The sequence below is a fragment of the Onychomys torridus genome, chromosome 15 (genome assembly GCF_903995425.1).
Source record: "Onychomys torridus chromosome 15, mOncTor1.1, whole genome shotgun sequence".
Lineage (NCBI taxonomy): Eukaryota > Metazoa > Chordata > Mammalia > Rodentia > Cricetidae > Onychomys > Onychomys torridus.
In genome coordinates, this window is record NC_050457.1 from 17,698,259 (window position 1) to 17,718,596 (window position 20,338).

Consider the following 20,338-nt stretch of genomic DNA (forward strand, 5'->3'; position numbering starts at 1 on the left):
GACTGCCCACCTGCAGAAGAGCTATGGAGAGCTCAGCTGGGCCCATTGCTCCTTCCCCCCAAAACCAAGACTAACACAAAGGTATCAAGTTCAAAGGGTGCCAGAAATGGCCAGTGTTCAGTGCCTTTCACAGTGCCATGTTGGAGGCTGAGATAAAAGCAAACATTGAAAATGAGAGTCCTGTCTTCATTTACAATTTTGATATTTCGTTCATTGTCGATATTTAAAATTTTATTTTTAGGAATACTGTATTGAGATATTTATCACGATCAATCCATCTTGTACCCCCTTACATTGTGTCTTAGCTAAGTTACCTCGCTCTTAGCCAAAAAGAGGAGAATGAATTGGATGGGAATGTCGGAGTCTGTGCCAAGGAATTGTCACCTTGAGTCACCAAGACCTTATTCATGGCTGGTTATGAAACGAGTGACCGTAAGGCCGAGGGAACACCATGGGGAGGCCAGCAACTATAGGACATTATTCTTAAGGACTGGTCAGAGGCAGTCATAGCTCTCCAAGAGTATACTCATTCTTACACCACCCCCACCCCCACCCCCAAGCTATGAGGAATACATCCCAGACTCCAAGTGAATGTCCAAAACCTCAGATAGTACCAGAACTTCTATGGAGCTCTTTTTTTTTTCTTCTGTGTACAGACATGTATGTATTTAATTTACAAATTAGGCCCAGGGAAAGGTTAACAATAATGAACAGTCAAATAGAACACTGGAAAGACATCGTAATGAAAATCATGTGTCTCTCTCTCTCAACATTACATTGTATACTCTGTCAGGAAGGCACCATATATACTATACATACCCCAGACAAAGGGAAGTCCCCCTCTTCTGGTAGAGACAGAGTAGGCTGACATGACATTCCATCATGCCACTCAGAATGGCACACAAATTAAAGCTTGGGAGTTATTTCTGGAACTTTCCATTGAATGCTTTCAGGCCATGATTGACCACAGTTAACTGAAACCACCAAAAGCAGAACCAAGGCTGTGGAAACAACTGTGTTTGCATACGGGATTCTAGGCAGGCAGAGTGCTGTCGGAGACCAGGGGTGAGTTGCTGTGGCTTAAGTGTTGTGGTCAGTTTGAGGTTCGTGCTATAAAAGTAACAATAAAGTCTGACCCGGTAGGTTCAGAGTCAGTAGCCATGGAGTATGAAAGGTCTAGGGAGGTCCACTGACTTAGAACACCTGATTAGTTGCATAAAACTCAGGGCAAATGATCTTACTACATAATAGAGTCGTATTAGGAAGTGAATAAATAAATCCCATGTGGCAGGGAGGTGATCTTCAGCTCCCTGTGACACATACAGACTGACTCCTGGAATGAGCGTTCATGGGTATCTTTGACTTCCTGTAGACTTTCTTAGAAGTTATGGCCATTTACATAACACGTTGAAGAACAACAACAGAATAAAAGCTGCCAGTAGACACCAAACATAGCCACTGATATGATTACTAGAGACTGCATGTGGGGCTTCGGTTCATAACTTAATTCAGAGAAGCACATGTTTTAAAATTTCAAATAGTTTCTAACTTATTGCTAAAATTGTTTATAATCTTGGCAATATTGTGCTAGTGGTATTTGGTTTTATGTTGGGTTGTCCTTGAATAATTTTTTTTTTTTTTCAAATCAGGGTTTCTCTGTATAGCTTTGGAGCCTGTCCTGGATCTCACTCTGTAGCCCAGGCTGGCCTCAAACTCACAGAGATTCGCCCAGCTCTGCCTCCAGAGTGCTGGGATTAAAGGCAAGTGCCACCATGCCCAGCTTGAATAATTATATTAAAAATAGCATGTGTGGTGGCTCTTGTGACTTAGGCTGCTCTGGGAAAAGTGGTTCTCTCTTGTGTTTTCTTACTTTCACCCAGTAAATTTTGTAGATTTGCTTATTTTTTTATTTTAATTTTTGCTTTTTTTTTTTTTTTTTTGAGACAGGGGCTCATTATGTAGTCCTGCTTTGCCTGGAACTCACTGAGACTTGCCTGCCTCTGCTTCTGCCTCTAGCGTGGTGCTGGGATTAAAGGCATGCCCCCACAAGGTCTGGTCTAAATTTTGTAATGTCTTAAATCAAACTGTTCAATGAGCTAATATTGAAATGAATGACTAGCGCTTTTGGAAGAGCTGCCGCATTCATGAGGTTGGGTTTTGCAGAGACAGCCAAAGAGAGCAGCATTTTGTGGCGATGACTCACACCTCGACGGTCTTGTAAACGCTTGCATTTTGCTAAGCCATGATTCAGTCCGTCAGATGATTTCCCCTCCTGAGACTGTAGCGTTGCAAAAGTCCAGCCGTTTGTTTCACAAGTCCTTCCTTCTGCGTCTTCACACAGGACCTCCTGTTTCCAAAGCTGCGCGCTTTGCCCAGCCAGCTCCATGCCAGTCTTTCTGCATGGCCTAGCTTCATGCTACACTAACCCCCATTGCCTTCAAGATGGAAGAACTCTCCAGAGGCCTCGTGTGGTTTTCTGCTTCAGGGAGCAGCGCTGCACTTCATCACTTTTATCTCAGTCTGTCACAGGAGTGCTGCGCCATACAGATGAGGTCACCTTTTAGTTTTATGAAGACACCTGCCCCAGAATTCCAGGTGTTGACACTGGTAAATGCTTACTTTTGAAGAACAGGGACACTTGCCTGTCTGCGGGCCTCTGCCAGTCAGAGTGAGGCTGGTTGCTTCCAGTCAGAGAATGAGTTTCTGAAAAGTATGTCATCATTGGTTAACATTAAACTGGCAGAAATGGAAGTATCTTGGTTGCCAGTATTCATCAGCGTCTTTGAAAAGGATGCTGTATCTTGGGTGCTGGGAGAGAATGTTCGGTATTTATTGATTCACTTATATGGCCAGCACTTAAGGTCTCTCCTTTTTGGTTTTTCAAGACAGGGTTTCTCTGGTAACAGCCCTGGATGTCCTTGAACTCTCTTTGTAGACCAGGCTGTCCTGGAACTCAGAGAAATCCACCTGCCTCTGCCTCCCAAGTGCTGGGTAAAGTGTGTACCACCGCCGCCTGGCAAGTCTTCCGTTTTTTGACACATGATAACAACAGGTATCTGGAAGCTGTGAGGGATTTTGCATTTAGGACAGTCTGAGGGAGTAGATGGGCAGTGTGGGCACAGGGCTTAGCTGGGGCAAAGGAGACCATCTTGGAAGGAGAAGCCCACAGCAGGTACAGTTTGGTAGTTAATTGCTCACGGGAAACGTGCTGGTCTTAACACATTTCTGTGCTGTTCTCTGTGTGTCTGAGGACACAGTTACCCTGAGGAGTGCCCACTTTGGGACTGATGAGAGGGAAAGTCCCTGGCAGCTTCAGGGTCAAGAAGGAAGGGGGATGGTCATGGCAGAGGACAGAGGAGTGGACAGTGGAGCTGGATAGCCCTGGACACTGTGCTCCACCTCCACCGTTCCAGAGCCCATCCCTGTGCTCAGGAGTACAGCGGTGTTCTCTAGGCAGTTCAGTGAACAAAGTGCATCTGAATAGACAAGACTCAGGGCAGGCACCGGAAGGGGGATCATTTCTAGTGGTTGGATCTCCCTTCTGATAGGCTAGAAGCTTATAATATTAAAATTTGAAAATTTGACAGTCTTTTCTCACTGTTTTGGTATGAATGAAGTAATAGCTAAAACCCATCATCCCTGGCAGGGCACCCAGAAGGGTGATGAATTTGGCCTATTACGCTTATTTCCAGGCAGAGGACATGCTCTCCCACATGTTCAAACACAGGAGAGCCAGGTCCAAGGACATTTCTGACCCTTTTGGGTGAAATACTCTTCCCAAGCAGCGGGAGGGTAGACCAGGCTATCCAAAGTCATGTTGCCATCTCCTCCTTTCTCTCTAGGCTCTCTGGGGCTTTTCGTTTGAACTTCTGAGGTGGGAGGGCGCGCCACATGGAGAGCTTCCCCAAAGCACCATCATCAGGCTCGTTTCCTGATTTTCAGACAGAATTGAGTTAAACCAGAGTAACAGAGTCCATTTGTTTGTATTGGTCTCCAAGATGCCTGGCCCCATGGTAATCCTCCCAGCCAGGGTGGGAGAGAAGCCGTTGGTTACTCACGCTGAATGCCAATGTGAACTCAGTGCAGACATTGACTTGGCAGAGGGCTGGGGATGTGCACTGTGCTCAAAGCCGCCAAGGGCTTCCCAAATTGATCCTGACAAAGTGAGCTCAACACCCAGCCTTCTGGAGTTTCTCAGAATAGCTCAAGAGGTTTTCTGGTCAACTACCTATGTGTTGCCTTGCTTTTCAAATTTCTAACCTCTGTTAACCGATTACATTTACTTTTACCTGTTCCTTTACATCAGATATTTTGCTTTCCTAACTTGTGTTGAGGAGGTTTTCATCTTGTGAAGATTACCCTGGAAAGTCAGTGTCAGAGTGATGTCCTTGATTTGGGGTCGGGGTCCCCTAGAGAAAAGAATGCTGGGTTGTCTTATTTCCATCCCTTGGTTTTTAAGACCACATTCCGCAACACGTGAGCGTGAATGGAGCAAAAGGTCACTTGCCTCCAGTGGGATTTTGCAAAAGCACGACGTGGCCTTATTATTTCGTTGCTACTTCCTAACTGTGGTTTTGCTACCATCATGAATCATAATGTAAATATCTGATATGCAGGCTATCTGATCAGCGACTCCTTTGAAAGGGCTGTTTGACCCAAAGGGGTCGTGACCCACAGGTTGAGAACCACTGACTTAGATGCTTTGTCTTACAAAGATTTGGGTAATTTTTGGAAAGATTCATTTGGGTATTGCATTAAGACAGAAATTCTAGGTGGTGTTTTGGTTTTTTAAACAGTTGCAGACTCTAGCTGAAGTCATTGGGGAAGTCACAGAGTGTTTTCCAAGCCCAAGGTCTGGGTACTGATACTTCCAGCACCCGTTCTGATGATTCTGTCCGTGTCCAGCCTGTACATGAAGCAGGGCTGAGGAAGGTGTTATCCTGGTGTCCTGAGGAAGTGTCCTGGGTCTGGTTCTTGACAGTGGATGGACCCTGGCTGTCTGCCACTTCTGTAGATTCTGCTGTGTTGACAGGAGGAAACTGGGGACGACTGTTGGCCAGAGTCTCCACAGCCCCATTCTCCTCCGCCTCTGATAGTTGGCTGTTTTATTTTCCCCTCTTGGCTATATCAAGAACGTGCTATTGGAGTAGCAGTCTCTAGCTCTTCAGATGCTCACCATTTTCTGTTGTCCTAGCTGCTCTTTGGATCCAGACTGGTTAGTTTAGCTAGTAGCTGTAAGAACGCTTTACAGAGTATACAATTTGACCTTTTTTTTTTCCCTTTGCATCAGGATATTTTTCCTTGGTCTATAGCTAGTTTTTCCACTTATTAATTTTCTTTTACTCCTGTTTCCCCTTCAAGGAATTAAAAGAACTTGATTTCTATCAAGCTTAATATTAATGGGTGCTATGTGTCTAAAACATGAGCCTTGGTACCAGCCCTAGAGACAGGAACTAGGTGAGCTGTTTGCTTGGTGGTTGGCTGGCTAAAGGTTTGCTCAACTCTGTCTCCTAGGGGCACAGGTCTAGGACTCTCTTCTTTAATCCATTTCATTGCTACCATGCACTAAATGCCTACTGTGTGCCAGGCTGTCTACAAAGCATTGGCCTGTACCTTCTGAGTATCTTCAGATCATTATGTGCAGTTGGCAGTGTTATTCCTGTTTTGCAGCCGGGGAGATGGGGGCATGGGAAAGTTGACTGGCTTTGCTGTGTTAGTGGGAAGCATCGCCAAGTGTTGAACTCTCCACTCACCCCAGCTTCTGTATCTTTCCTGTCCTCAAGTGGAACCTTCTGGAGTGGATGTGGTTTCCAGGGGCTTAGTGCAATGCTAAAGACTTTTGTTTCTTTTTTATACATCTGGGAGGGCACTACTGGCATAGAGTGGACAGCAGCTCGAGGTTCTGCACACTGGACACTTTGATGACAAGCCCCACAGCCAAGCATTATCCAGCTGCTTGTGTTTAAAGTAGCAGTGTTGGGGCACTGTTGTATAGAGTACAGCCGAGCATTTGTGTTTAACAGTCAAGTGGTGCACCATCCACACAGTGTCTTCATCTTAATTGCTTCAAGAAATACTCTGTATTTGCATAGTCATAAAAAATACATTAAACTACTTATCGGGGAAGACATGTAACTATAAAATTAGAAAAAATTTTATGTGACTTTTAATTCTTGAAATTCATAGGAATCCAAACGGCCCTGCCACCTCTGGTGTGATATGTTTATTGGGACAAGGCATGCCATTTGGGTAATTGTGCCAGCTGGGCTTTCTTTGGTTCCTACTGAGAGGCTGCATATGCATAACTCCTTGTTAGATGTCAGCAGGAAATTTTAGAATTGTGAAATTTGCTCCTTTGGCCTTGTTTGGGTCCCATGAGTGGATGTCACTCTTATGGTCCCACAGACCATGTGCCCCCCCCCCCCCCCCCCCCAGTGAACAGCCTGGAGAGAGGCCTGGAGGCTGAGGAGCATAATGAGGAGCAGGACCCAGCCCCTGGGGAGCCAGGCTTATGGTTTTCTGCAGAGGAGGCTGGATGGAGGTTTTGTGTGGAGTGGTTCTTGCAGCCTTAATCACAACCTTCTGTCTCTGTGCTCCAGTCATGTGCTCGGCCCCTCTGCTCATCGGGCAGAACGGAGCTTTCCCAGTTGGAGAAGTTGAAGGTCTTCCTGTTTGTCTGAACTCCTGGCTGCGAAAATGGAGACATCTGTGCGTTTTCCTGCTGGCTTCCTTCCCCGCAGCCCTCCGAGCCCCTGGCAGTATCTGTGCTATTGTACCGTTCCCATTCCTCCTCATCTTGACCTTGCGATGCCTGTTTACTGGAATGGCGCCTCAGATAAAGCACTCCTTGGGACTTTTTTTTTGGTCCACTACTTGGAGGTGAAAGACTGAGGGGTCAAGCTAAAATGCTGCACAAGACATTTTGAAGCCGTTCCCAGGCCCCTTTGAGCCTGGCTTTGATTCTTGCTTATCATTCACATTGACCCTTCTTAGGGTAAAGTGTTTTTGTTTTATAGGACACAGATGTCGGGGTGGCCTCTGGTCTCTGCTACTCATTGCTGCACACCCCTCCCTTACCCCACTTTGCCTTCTCCTTCCAAAATACACCACACTCCCCTCATTCTTTCCCTTAGGTCTCCTTGGTCTCCCCGGCAGGTCCCTTGCCTGTCCTGAGCTGGTGCTACAGAGGGTCCATCACTAGCCCTCTGTCATCTTACAACACACCATCACTGTGGCTGAGCTCCAATCCCTTGGTTTTCCTCGTTCCCATAGTTCCCATCTTTCCTGAGTGTTTAACACATGTCTATAAGACTCTCAAGTTCCTGTTGACATGAACCATGACCTATGTAAATGTTGCTTATTTAGAAGTAGTCACATACGAAATCTGGGCATGATCCTTGACTCCTAGCTCAACGACTTCTGTGGGAAGAAGATCTCAAGTCTGACTGCCCATCCCAAATGTTTCTTGAGCCTCCCTCTCTGCGGTAGTGACCAAATTACTTAGCTTTCCTTCCCTGGACCACAGTAGGAGCTTCTTGACCCTCCAGGGTACTCCTTGTTGTTGGTAGGTATCCTGAATCTGGTTCCACAGCCTTGAGCTACCTCTTGATTATGGCTCTCCCTGACATCTGGCTATCTCTTGCATGCTTGGTGCTATGGAGGTCAGGAAAAGGTGTCAGAGACCCTGGAACTATGATTATAGATGGTTGTGAACCACTATGTGGGAGCTGGGAACCCAGCCTGGGTCCTCAGCAAGAGTAACACACGTTCTTAACCACTGAGCCTTCTCTCCAGCTCGGATCTAGTCACTTTTATACAGGAAAGTATTATAGTCCCTCCCATCATAATATAAGACAACATCAACAATCCTAAACACATATCCAGCCCCCTTCACTATGGCGGCTCCTTCTCCTTTCTCCTCCTCCTCCTCCTCCTGCTCCTCCTCCACAGGTCTTGCTTCCCAGCTCCTAACAGAGTGTGTGCTCACCATTTGCTGTCCATGGTGTCTGCTTTCTCCTACCCAGGTAGCACAGAGCATAGACAGCTCTGGTCTATAACCAGCCCTGCTGCCTTATCTATGGTCCCACTATGCCTGGGACCCCTTTGAGGATGGAGAGCTGTCATTTTGCTGTCTAACCCTTGCCTCAGAACCAGGCACGTGACCAGACTCTAGCGGCTCCTGTGTGTGGTATATGAACGTGGTCTACCAAACACTGTCCAGGGCCAGAGCTGAGATCTCAGTCTGCGCTTCACACACACAGCTGGCCACGTGGTTTCTGGAGATGGTGAGAGGCCACTTGAACTTTGCTTTAATTATGATGGAGGAATAGAGTGCCTATGGTGAGAGCTGAGTGTTCAGTGGGAAGGGACTGACCACAAAAGGACTTTACAGTCACAAATTCATTCCCTGGTAGGGCCATTTGCCTGAGCCATGTATAGTGAGTCTCTGTTGTACCAGGTGTAAACCTTTTTGGATGATTACAGGTTCAGTCTGTACCAGCTTCCAGTCACTCTGCTGTGTGTCCTGGGGTCACTCTACCTTCCCAGTCCACCCACATTCAGGCCCCATGGCCCACAGGGTGTGTTCTCTCTTCAGACTGCCTGACACCCCACCCCCTGCACTGCTTCCTGGGAGTTTTTTCCTTCACAGGATTTGGATCAGAACTCAGGACTCGTGTAAAGGCTACCCTGATTGCTTGAAAAACAGTGAAGAGAGTTCACAAGTGATTCCATGAGTTAAAAAGTGAATTTGTGGGGCTGGAGAGATGGCTCAATGGTTAAGAGTACTGGCTGCTCTTCCAGAGGTCCTGAGTTTGAGTCCCAGCAACCATATGCTGGCAAACAATCATCTATAATTAGGGTCTGTTTCCCTCATCTGGCATACAGGTATACATGCAGAGCACTCATACATAAAAAGTAAGTAAATAGGATGTTTTAAAGAGTTGAAAAAGTGAATGTGAATAGGTAAAAAGAGCTTTAGGAACACACAGTTTTAATTTCATTTAAAACTCATCATGCTAAATAGCTAGCAAATATGCCCTGACTATACCTTTCTCTCTCTCTCTCTCTCTCTCTCTCTCTCTCTCTCTCTGTCTCTCTCTCTCTCTCACACACACACACACACACACACACACACACACACACACACACAGAGTGCAATTTATTCTACCTAGAGCATAAGCCATGTGGGCATAACCTATTCCTTCCAACTTGTTTTAGAAAGGGTTTACCTAGCCTTCAGGGTTGCTCAGTAGGAGCTGGAAAACACCCTCCTTCCTCCTGAATATAACTCCCTGCTGCAATTAGCCATCTCTTGACTTCCCATCAAGTATGCTCCTAGCAAGACTCCATCATGTTCTCCTTGGGATTCTCACCCATTCCACCCAGAGTTCGCAGGGGCCTGCTCAGGCCCTGGCGCATTCCTGATTCCAATCCTCCTGGCTGCTCCCCAGGTGTAGTGCAGTAGGAGGATAGAGCTGTCTCCTCCCACCCATCTGCCCCATTGCCCACACTCTTTTCTTTGGATTTGAACAGTCCCAGTGTGTAAGGGATTTCAGGTTGCCCAAGGTTTGTGCCAGGCCTCGCCTCCGTAGAACCTTGGGGTGTGGCTCAGAGTAAGCTGTGGTACTCACTGTACAAAGGTCAACAAAGGCTCAGTAATATAATTCTCTCTTTGGGATCACTGCACCAAGAGACTTCCTTTCCAATGATTTTGTTTGAGGAGATGCTTGATGAGCAGGATTCTCAGGAAGAGTAGGAGTTAGTGAGGAGAGGAAATGGTCAGATATGGTGGACGTGGAGAGTTCTTTCGCAGTGATAGTGTGGTTTTATTCCTTGCCTCAGACGTCCATTACCTGCACTGTCTGGAGGAATCTGAGCACCTCGATTCTTCAGGTAGAAGTAGGACCAGTTATTGCTCCCTGCACATAGCAATTCAGCAAGGCCCCCATTCTCATCCCGCCATCCCATGACATCATGAAACCTAATATGGTTGGTTGGCTCTTGCTATTATAAGTGCCACCCAAACCAAAGGGCAGGTTGGGACAGAGGCCAGGAGGTTAGGCGACATGAAACTAAACAGGATGGGAACAGAGTTTGATTTTCCCAGCTCCAGCACATGGCCCTCCTACGTAGCTGACCACAAATACTTGGTCTTGCCAGAGCCTGTATCCTCTGGCCTTTGCTGTCCAGGATCATCATGTTGACAATCAACTTTACCAAATTGTAAAATATTGCCTTTGACCAAAATTTTAAAAGCAAAAATTTAAAGCCTACCCACGATCTCACTGATAATGCCAAATAAAGGTGAAAAATTACATTAAAGTCAGCTGGGTAGCCTCACCCCCCAGAATGTTGGGTTTTTAAGTGGCATTTGAATCATATGGCTGATTATAACTAAGATGTTTCATTAGATTATTAATAAAAATAATTAGAGGTGTATTCTGCTGGATAGATGTAAATGAACCTTGGGATATTTATGACCAATGAGAGAATTGCACTGCTTGATTTTAATAATTTACCAAGGAACTGGAATAAATAGCAAGCATTAATTTTACAGGACAGTTTCATATGGTAATGCTGTGAGATTAAAAAACAACAACAACAACAACTTGACTCTTGCTGGAAACCAAAGGATTTAAAAAGGAGTCCCCCTTATTGTTGATCTATTGTCTGGAATGTCTTAATATGCATTTATCCATTATTCCTTATCTTTTGTGACATAAGATGAGACCAATACACTTTTTTATTGTTTGTTTGTTTGTTTTTTGAGACAGGGTTTCTCTGTTCAACAGTCCTAGCTGTCCTGGATCTTGCTCTGTAGACCAGGCTGGCCTTGAGCTCACAGAGATCTGCCTGCTTCTGCCTCTCGAGTGCTGGAATCAAAAGCATGTGTCACCAATGCCTGGCCACACTTTAAAACAAAAATAGGTGAAACTTTTATGTTCTGTCCTGCTCTGTGGCATTTAGCTGTCTTCATAATTCCATGCATTTTGCTTTCTGGAAGATGCAAAAGTGCATCAAGAAGGAAGGAACCTTTTAGGACCAAGGCTTTTCAGAACCGAGGAGCTGCAGGTCTTGTCTTTGATGCTTACGTGCAAAGGGGGCCTTGCCTTTAGCTGTTAGCCCAAAGCCTGGGCTGTTGGGTCTGTTTTACTGTATTCTCAAGAGTGAGAGTTAGAATTAGGTCTCTCACCCCAAAAAACAATCAGAAAGGGGAGCTGGTCTTGTCTACGTCCTTTGGCCATGGCCCTTGGACAGTTTCTGTGTAGCATCCTGCACCTTGTCTACTCAGCTCCAGTGTTCAGATGTGACCTTTGCTGCTTATACTGTCATGCCTCTGCCATTTACATTACATTCATGCCTTATAACCTGCATGAACCCTCCCCAGCCTGATGACTCCTGTCTTCAGAGCAGTGGATCTTTATGAGCCTTTTGCTCCAGGAGGGACTGTATCCTGGGAGAAGGTGGTCGGAGGTAATCATGTGCTTGACATAAGTTAAAAGTGGGAGGGATGGCACCTTCACTTTGTACCTGAGAGACTAAAGCCAGGGTCGTTAAGAGAGTGGTACAAAGTCACATGCCAGTTAGTCAGGAGCCTAAGACTGGATGAGTTTCCCTGGATTCCCACCTAGTCTTCGGCCACAGTTACTTTGCCATGAGATAGATTTCTGTGAGCTGCTCATGAGAGAAGATGATTTTTGCCTCATTGATATAAGTCACTGAAAAATAAATGTTGACCAGTATGTAATGCTGACTCCTACTGTGGGGTGATACCCACAGTTATCCCTGCCTCAGTCTGCCCAGTGTTTACATTGAAGTGAGCTGGGTACTTCCTTCATCCTCATTTCCTTGGGGATGAGGAAATAATTCTTATCAAGGTAAATAAAGTTCACTGAAACACAAAACTAGTTAATGATAGGGCCTGGATTATAGAGTTGAAACAGGGTTGGCTCCACACCATACCTTCCCAGTCATATGACTTTGTTGACACAGGAAATCAGTATTTGGATATGAAACTAGGTACCTACAGACCAATGGGCCCACAGGAGGATGCCTTGGCATGACCACAGAAATGGCCTTATAGATACTGGGTGGAGGCATGGTAGCTGTGATAAGAAGCCCCTGTTCCCAGAAAGAGGATACTGGGTCATGTGAACAAGTACATGGATTTCAGGTTTCCAAAGGGAGGAACTGAGAGGGGTGTGTGCACTGTGACCTTTTGAACTGGCCTTGCAGTGATTTCACCTGGGCTGTCCTGGGGAAGGTGGGAACTGGGCCGCCTCTTTCCAGTGGTGCATTCCTGAGCCATTAAGCCAGCCAGTGTTTAAGGCCAAGGACGCTGCGTGAGCTTGAGGATCGCTCTGGGTAAGCAAGTTTCCTGAAGCTTCTGAAGCCATGCTTAGTGTTTGCTCAAAAAGTGGGTATCCTTTCAAAGTTGCAGTTGAGACCTGTTTTTAAAATATAACTTGAATCCTAACTCTCTGGTGGATCCTTTTTTAGTTAGTAAAGACAACTTAAACTTTCTTTGTTGATGGTTTTGGATTTGGTGTTATCATTAGTGAAGAATGCTGGATAGACTGGCCACTAGTTATGCAGTCATTGAAACACATCTTGTTTAATAAGCTTGGCGTGGATGAGATTTACACATCTGTTGTACATCACGAATATTTGTATATGCATGGCCAACATCCTAGTGACGATATCTAGTGGATTCTAATATGACATTTATGTTGATATATATCATTGTACAGGATCACTGAATTTTTTATTGATTTTTTTTTTCTAACAGAGATGAATTAGGAGAGAGGAGGTTTGTAATACATAAATAAGAGCCTTTTGTGAACACTTTTGTGTGTGGTGTTCTTTATTGCATTTGTGTTCAGCACATTAGACTTGGGCTATTTTCAAAAGCTTCACAAAGCTTGCTGGCTCTTAGCAGTACGGACATGTGAGGCAGGCCTCTGCAATCTGAGGCTGGAGCCTTGTGTCTTTGGAGGTACAAAGCCAGTATCCATGTGAATGAGAAATAAAAGACAGAGCGTTTATTTCAACAACACACTCAGAAGTGGGTACCAAGCTGAGACTAGGCTTCAGCCCTTTGCACTGTGTTATTCCTTTTCCCCCACATTCTACTACTTGCTACTGAGAAACAGAAATGACTTCAGACAGAGAATCAAAGGGTTTTAAAGAAAAAGTAGATAGCCACTAGCGTTGTCCCTGGGTAAATCCCAGTTAGGCTCTGGGCCTTACTAATATGGGTGGTTATCTTACTTCGTTAGGTCCAGTTTGTTGATACTGTCTTTGAGCAAGCAGGTGATTAGAAATGTGCCACTCTACAAAGAGTTTGTAAGTGAACCTGAGTAAGATTGGTGGCTTTGGAATATGCTTGGAGTGTTTGCTCAATGGGGTCCAGGTCAAGGCCTCTGCTGTGTTGTAGGCTGCCTCCCAGGAAACTTCTGACATGAGCTAGAAAGTTGTAGGTCCTCTCTGTGGGTCATGCTGATAGTCTACCCGCTTTACCACTTTCTTTCTTTCTTCTTTTTCCTTTCCTCCTTTGGTTTTTTTGAGACAGGGTTTCTCTGTGTATCCTTGGCTGTCCTGGAACTTGCTCTGTAGATCAGGCTAACCTCAAACTCAGAACCATCTGCTTCTGCCTCAGGAGTACTGGGATTAAAGACATGGGCCATCACTGCCCGGCCCCCTTTACCACTTTAGAAAGAGATTTCTGCCTATTTCTTTCATACCCGGTCCCCTTTTTCATGGCCACCAGGGACCTGGGCCCTCATGCCGAGCTGCATATTAACTACTTCAGCTTGCTTTTGTCCAGTATCAGGCAGGGAAGACAGAAGGAAGGAATTTTCATTTTTGCTATATTTTAACTATCTGTGTATACTTCCAAATTAACATTTCTTCCTATTAGCAATTTTGAGCTAATAAAGTGATATCAATTACTGCCGTAAGCAAACAAAGGACTGTGTATAAGGAGGCAATTGTTTGCGGTGTAGTAACCTTTGGAGTTGATGAAAGTTGTCTGACGGAACCCGCCATTTCCAGGCACATTCTTCCCCTGACCTCTGAAATAACCGTGCTCTCACAGGGATTATTAGGATTTTATGATGGAGGTGGAGACGCAGGGAGTGTAGCCGTAGTTAACCTCTACCTAGGGCTCAACATTCAGTCTCTGAATGCTGCTGTGTGGTTGGCTCCCCTTTCTACAGTCTACATTGTCTTTACAACTCCCTTGGTGGCTTCTCATCTCCCTCTGTTAGCTGTTGACCTAGGTGTCTCCGATCCTTAGAAAGACACAGCCTGCTTTATGTTAGAGGCTGGCCTCTGGGACATCCAGTCTTGTTCTGTGCTGACACGTGGTACCAAATGGTCCCTGAGTTGTCTTTGGAGCTGTTCTCTTGGGGTGTGTGTGTGTGTGTGTGTGTGGTGGGGGACAGGGGAGAGGAACCCTTGCCCTTCAGACAGAGCACACAGCACCCAGACTAGGGCACTAGAAGCAAACTTCTTAGTGGTATCCCTGACTGCAAGAGCAGGAGGTGGCCGTCACTGATCCACTGATATCTTGGAAGAATGGGGAGTGAAAGGAAAAGCAGCCTGTCAAGGAGGTGGCCTTTGCAGTGACTCTAAAAATGTCAGCATTGGTGACAGCTGAGGTTGGCCTTTGTTACCATTGCTGTTCACTTGATTGGTGTTGCTGGGGACACAGCAGATAGAGGAGCCTCTGATACCATAGCCGAGGGCAGGGAGAGACTGTAAACTATAGATTAGGACTGATATGTGCCACTTGTCACCGTTAGAAGGCCAAAGCAAACCCTGTACTCAGTCAATAGGGTGGAAAAATACCATCCTCGGGAGACAAGGATGCATGAAAAAACAGTGTCACCTTCTATGGGAACTGTTTGAGAAGCTTCCAGACAGGGAGTGCCTCTTGTTATAGCTGATCCTTAGATTTTCTGGTGTTTGATGGGGTTGTATTGAGAGTCTCAGAAACAACAGATGGCATAATCCTCTCTGTTTATCTTGTTTGGGGCTTGTGGAGTATCTGGGAGGGACCCGGCTGCTGGCATTGTGTCTGAACAAGTGGTATTTCTTTCTGCCTGTGCACAGAAGAGGCCACAAAGCCTGCAGTTGCTCTGCAGATGATGTCAGTGTTCCCTGGGCACAGAGCTGCCCAGCTGTCCCCTTAGACTGTTCTTTTGGGGTCATTTATTCTGGAGCGCAGCAGCTTGAACAGGGGTACATGGAGCATGCCCTCTGCTGCGCCTCAGAGTTGCTTTCCAAGTTCTTGTTTTTCCTGCCCATGGGACCTTTTTGCTGTTTCTTTCCTATCAATCCAGGAATGACACCTGAGGTCACATTAAGACTTTGGCCTGATACAGAATGCATTATACAGTAGAAAAATACCTGTGGTTTAAAGTGATACAAAGCAGTGGCATAAAAAAAGGCAATCCTTGGAATTCACTTTTGACTTCATTAACAAACCCAAAGTAGCTTTGGACCCATGGAGGACAAGGGCGGCCATGGTGCCTCTAGCTCAGGCTACTTGCCTGCAAGGTTGGCTTGCTCAGTCGTGTGTGCCCTGGACAGACACAGCTGGGAACTCCCTGAGGAAGACCCACCTTCTTAAGAGTTTAAATGGACATCCGTAAAAAGGAAAGTTCAAAATATGCAAGTGATCTTCAAGAAAGAATCATTCAGAAAATAGGCTAGGTGAGAGGCCCTGCTTTCTGGGGCCATCCTGCCTAAGGGACAGTGTGCCATCCTGAAAGAGGAGTTAGAGAAGCAGGCTGCACGTGAGAGGGCTTGAGTCTGGGCTTCTAGAAAGGTCTGGGGTTAGCCAGGGCTGGTGAGTTTTAAAAAAAAAAAACAAAGGTCAAGAGAGCTCCCGGGTGCTCTGTACCCAAGAGAATGAGGCTGTTTGGAACTTCTGGAGAGAGTGACTTCTAGACGGCCGAAACCACGAGAAGTATTGCAGGCAGTGAAAGCCTCTTGTACAGAGGAGAACTGAGCTGGGTTCACAGAGGCCCAGGCCAGGATGCAGGAAAATCACGTAGCCATCGCCTACTGGTCCGTCCTGACACGTGGAGGTGTCCATGCATGTACCAAGTGGCCCACCCCAAGAGGCAAAGATAGTTTGATAAAGGCGCCACAGGCAAAGTTTAGGGGTGTGTGTGTGTGTGTGTGTGTGTGTGTGTGTGTGTGTGTGTGTGTAAAGGCCTGTGGCCACACTTGCAGGGCTCAGAGGCAAAGTTTAGGTGTGTGTGTGTGTGTATGCTCCAGCCTCCCAGTTTCTGGGATTATAAACATGTGAGCCATGCTTGGCTTAGGGTCATGGTTACTGAAAACAAAAGCTAACTTCAGTGCATTTCCCAGGGGAAGCAGAGGCAGGGTGCAGAGCCCTGTCCCTGGACAGTCCTTTCTGGCAAGACAGTTTCTACCCTCCTGTCATCCTGTTTCTCAAACATGCAGACTAGCTAAAACGGCATCGATTGTAATACATGTCGTGTCTGTCCAGATTGTGGGACAGGAGATGATACCACTGGAAGTGGATGGCAGAAATCTATTTTAAGTTGCGCCTATACATTTGAAACTGTGAGAAGCCGCCAGAGCAAGGGTCCTCTAGATCCAAACCTCTGACATCACAGGACAATTCTTTATTGTCCTTGCTATCTTTGTATGACAGCCAATGGCATCTTTGAGTCATGAGAAGTGAGTAGTGTGTATACCTCTCTTCCCAAAGATGTGACAGGCAATAGTGCCTCCCGACATGGGCACGCATCCGTGCGTGGGTGGGGCACAATCTTCAGGTGAAATGAGACTCCAGCTCCCGTGTCTTCCCAGAGGGTCAGAGATGGGAGGAGGAGATGCTGTCCCAGGGACTGAAGAAGTTTGTTGGCCAAAGCAGATAGGTGCTGAGCACATTCAGCTCCAAGAAAATGCACTTGCTGATGCGTTTGACCCTCCAAGGAAGTCAGGATGCCTGTTTTTCTGTAACCAGTATGTTTTAGGGGGTCATCAGAACAAAAGTTTGAAACACCTCCTCTGATAGGCTATTTTAAAATCCTAGACAACAGCAGCCTTATGCAAGGTGCTTTGCATTTCACTCCAGCATTGACCTTGGATCTGAAGGCCATGTTTGTGCTCTGAGGAAAAAGTCCTAAACTGTCAGGGAGTTCGCTTGCTACCCCAGGATTTGCTGGAGAACAGCTGCTTGGCTGACAGAATCCCTTGTTCCCCTTAGCTTGGGAGCTTGAGAGCTAGGCAGAGGACAGGTGGCTGGCCACTGGCTGTGTCCTGATCACACTGGGTCACACACCCGCTTGTCTTTTCGGTGGTCAGCCTTCACTAACTCTGACAGGATCTGGTGGGAGCTGGTTAGAGATGCAAGCTTCCTGCACTTTGCCTCAGGAGCTTAGGCTCCTGTTCCCCTCTAGGAGATGGGGACTGAGCCATCCTTCAGGAAGTGGCACTGGAGGATCTCTGTCACTTTCAGAAACAAAATCACATGCAGTTGGCTTCATCCAACTGTCCTATGTTTGCAGAAGACCTGGAGATGAAGGCCAATTTGCCCAGTCCTTGTGGGCTTCCTGTGTCTAGGGGAGATAGCAAAAATACAGAGATGGACCAAGAAACAAATACAATCTTCTCAGAGGCACCTGGTTAGATGTGCCCCCAGATTACTGTAGTAAATTTATTAATTGGGGCTTATATTTTTAATTTAGTACTTTATTCTTCCACACTTACAGAAAAGCATCTTTGGTATTTCCAATGTGAACTACTTAGGCTTTGTGCTTGGCAACCTGCATGGCATGGTATATCTTTTTCTGTGAGGCTCCTGAAGGACCACCCTGACCATACATCTTCAGTCCCTCAGAGACGAAAGCTGGAGTTGGGAACATCCTTACAGAGTCTGCCCTAAGTAGGTTCATCAGCTGAGACTGGGTCAGTCATCTTGTCCAGAGCTCTGGCCCCAGATCTTGTCCAGAGCTCTGACCTGGGGCCTCTTCTCTTTGGCCCACTGACTTGCCACTTTCTGGAGTCCTTTCTCTTATCCTTGGGCTGAGTCACAAAACTGGAGCCCGAGGGACCCTGGAATCTCAGTAGGACATAGAACAAAAGGAAACACATCTTACTAATAGACACAAAATCCCTCCCCCACCCCCAGCTAATATTTTCGAGTACTCCCTGTGCCCCCAGCATTGGGCTGATCTCATGGTTGAGTGAGTAATAGCCGGCACTGTGGGTTGGATGGTGTGCTGGTCATCATTGGGATGCCCACATCTTATTCCTCCTTACTGTGCCTGTGGGGAGCAGGGTACTCTTCTGTTTTGGGGCTGTGGGAACTTGCAGAGGCTAAATACTAACAGCCTGTCTGAGACCCCAGCTTTTCATTGACAGAGCTGAGTTGGTCTCAAGCCTGTGTATGATCCTTTGAAAAGCACTGGACCACCCCAGTCACATGGTCCCAGTATGGCATTGCTTGCTGAGGGGCAGGAGTGGTGGGCAGAATGTCAATGTCAGAGGACACCAAGTTTGTCCCTTCCCAAAAGTCTCTGGATGGCCTGAGCTCCCCCTCCCCCCTGTTCATTTATGACCTTCCTGGTTGCAAGAAAGCTTTTCTCTATGTGACTTGTGTCTTCTCAATTCAAGCTCATTCCCCAGGGAGGGGCCATTTGGGGTTTATCCCCCTTCTTAGGTCTGCAGGTCCTAAATTAAATTTGTATAGGTTATATATAAAACATGATTGTGTTACAAGGAGAAACAAAACTCATTTCTGAGAAGCGGCATTCCCTTCAGAGTGCTGTCTTAGAACTGTGACATCAGGGTCCACCAGGGGCACCTCAAACCCGAGGAGCCAGCCTCCCATCTCTAATACAGATTCAGGTTCCATATTGGCCTAGAGAGAACCCTGGGCACCGTGCGTACGTGTGTGTCTGAGTGCATGCGGCACATGGATAGGCATAAAGTGGTTCTGGTTCTGAGATCTGGTGCTAGTACTTCTCTCCCAGAGAGGCAAAACGGGGATCGGAGGGCGTCACCTCCAAAGAATGCTCACTGCAAGTGCTTAAGCTGAACTCCTGAGGGCAAACGTCCCATTTCTGTGAAGCAGACAATGGAAAACAAGGGTACGTGACATGAAGGAGGAGTCAAACCCAGGTTGTTGGGTACTCAGTAACAGCCCAAGTGTCTTCAGGGGGAAAGTGGGAGTGGGTAGGGAGTCATGGAGGAAAGACAGTCCCTGTATAGAAACTAGCCAAATGCAATTTATGAGCGTTGATTGAGTCATGGCTTTAAGGGAGGAAAGGACTGTAAAAATGGAGCAGGCTTGGCAAAGTATAGACGAGGCACTAGATATAAGGGGACTTTTTCTTGGGTGGATTAATTGTCTTGTCACTAGTTGGGAAATAGCCCTATTAGGAGGTGCATACTAAAGCATTTAGGGATGTAATATTGGGATATCTCATTTGCAAATGGCTCAAAAAAACAACAACAAACAAACCCTTGTGTGTGTGCTTTAGATCAGGAAAACAATAAGTGGGGATGTTAACAGCAAATGTTGAATCTTGGTGTTGGGTACACAGATGCTCCTTGCCTATTCTTGCCCATGTATGTCTGTGTTCAACATTATCATCATAAAATTGGAGAGCAGATGCAAGGTGGGTAAGTGCCCTGCCCTCACCTCATTCTCCTGCCTGCCTCTCTGCCAAGCCAAGGGTATAGGCTAATGCAGCATTGATTGACATCCCGGCTTCCAGCCGCCTTCTGGGTGGAGGTGAACTTTGTTCCAGGGTATGTGTTCTGGTAATTGAAGAAAGCGGGCCAGCGGGCACCACCTGGATCTGGTTTTGTGTGTACTTTGTTCTCCTGATGATAGGAACTTGGAAAAGATGGAGACCTCATATTCTAAAGTGCACACCCCTGAGCTCTGCACCTCTTTCTTGTACAGTTAGAGCTTGGCGAAGACTATATACAGGATGTAACGCCCTGCGACTGTAAGTCCTTCCCAGATCTCTGTTTGGATGATGAGATTATTGTCACTTTCCAAGTCAGTCATTCTCCTCTTGTGCCCCCCAGAGACTTTTGTTGGGGGTCTTCATGACAACTTTGTAACATTATTTTCTGTAAGAGGTCCCACCTCAGGTTATTGTGCCTGTGACAGTGAGGTTGGGTTCCTAGACAGGAGATGTATTATTTAGTGGCTTCTTTCCCAGGTGGTTTATGAGGAAGTGTGGGAACAGAAATGGCAGTTAATAGCAGAAAGTGTCCCTGCTGAGGAGTAGTGAGCCTGGGCCCTGTGGTTAACAAAGATCTATAGTGAAGATCTATT

At 46.4% G+C, this 20,338-nt stretch overlaps 1 protein-coding gene across 5 annotated transcripts in view; it reads left to right on the forward strand.

The window, feature by feature from the left end:
* Lhfpl2 (LHFPL tetraspan subfamily member 2) overlaps positions 1 to 20,338 on the forward strand; it is a 146,473-nt gene that overhangs the window by 99,910 nt on the left and 26,225 nt on the right. The window lies entirely within an intron of this gene.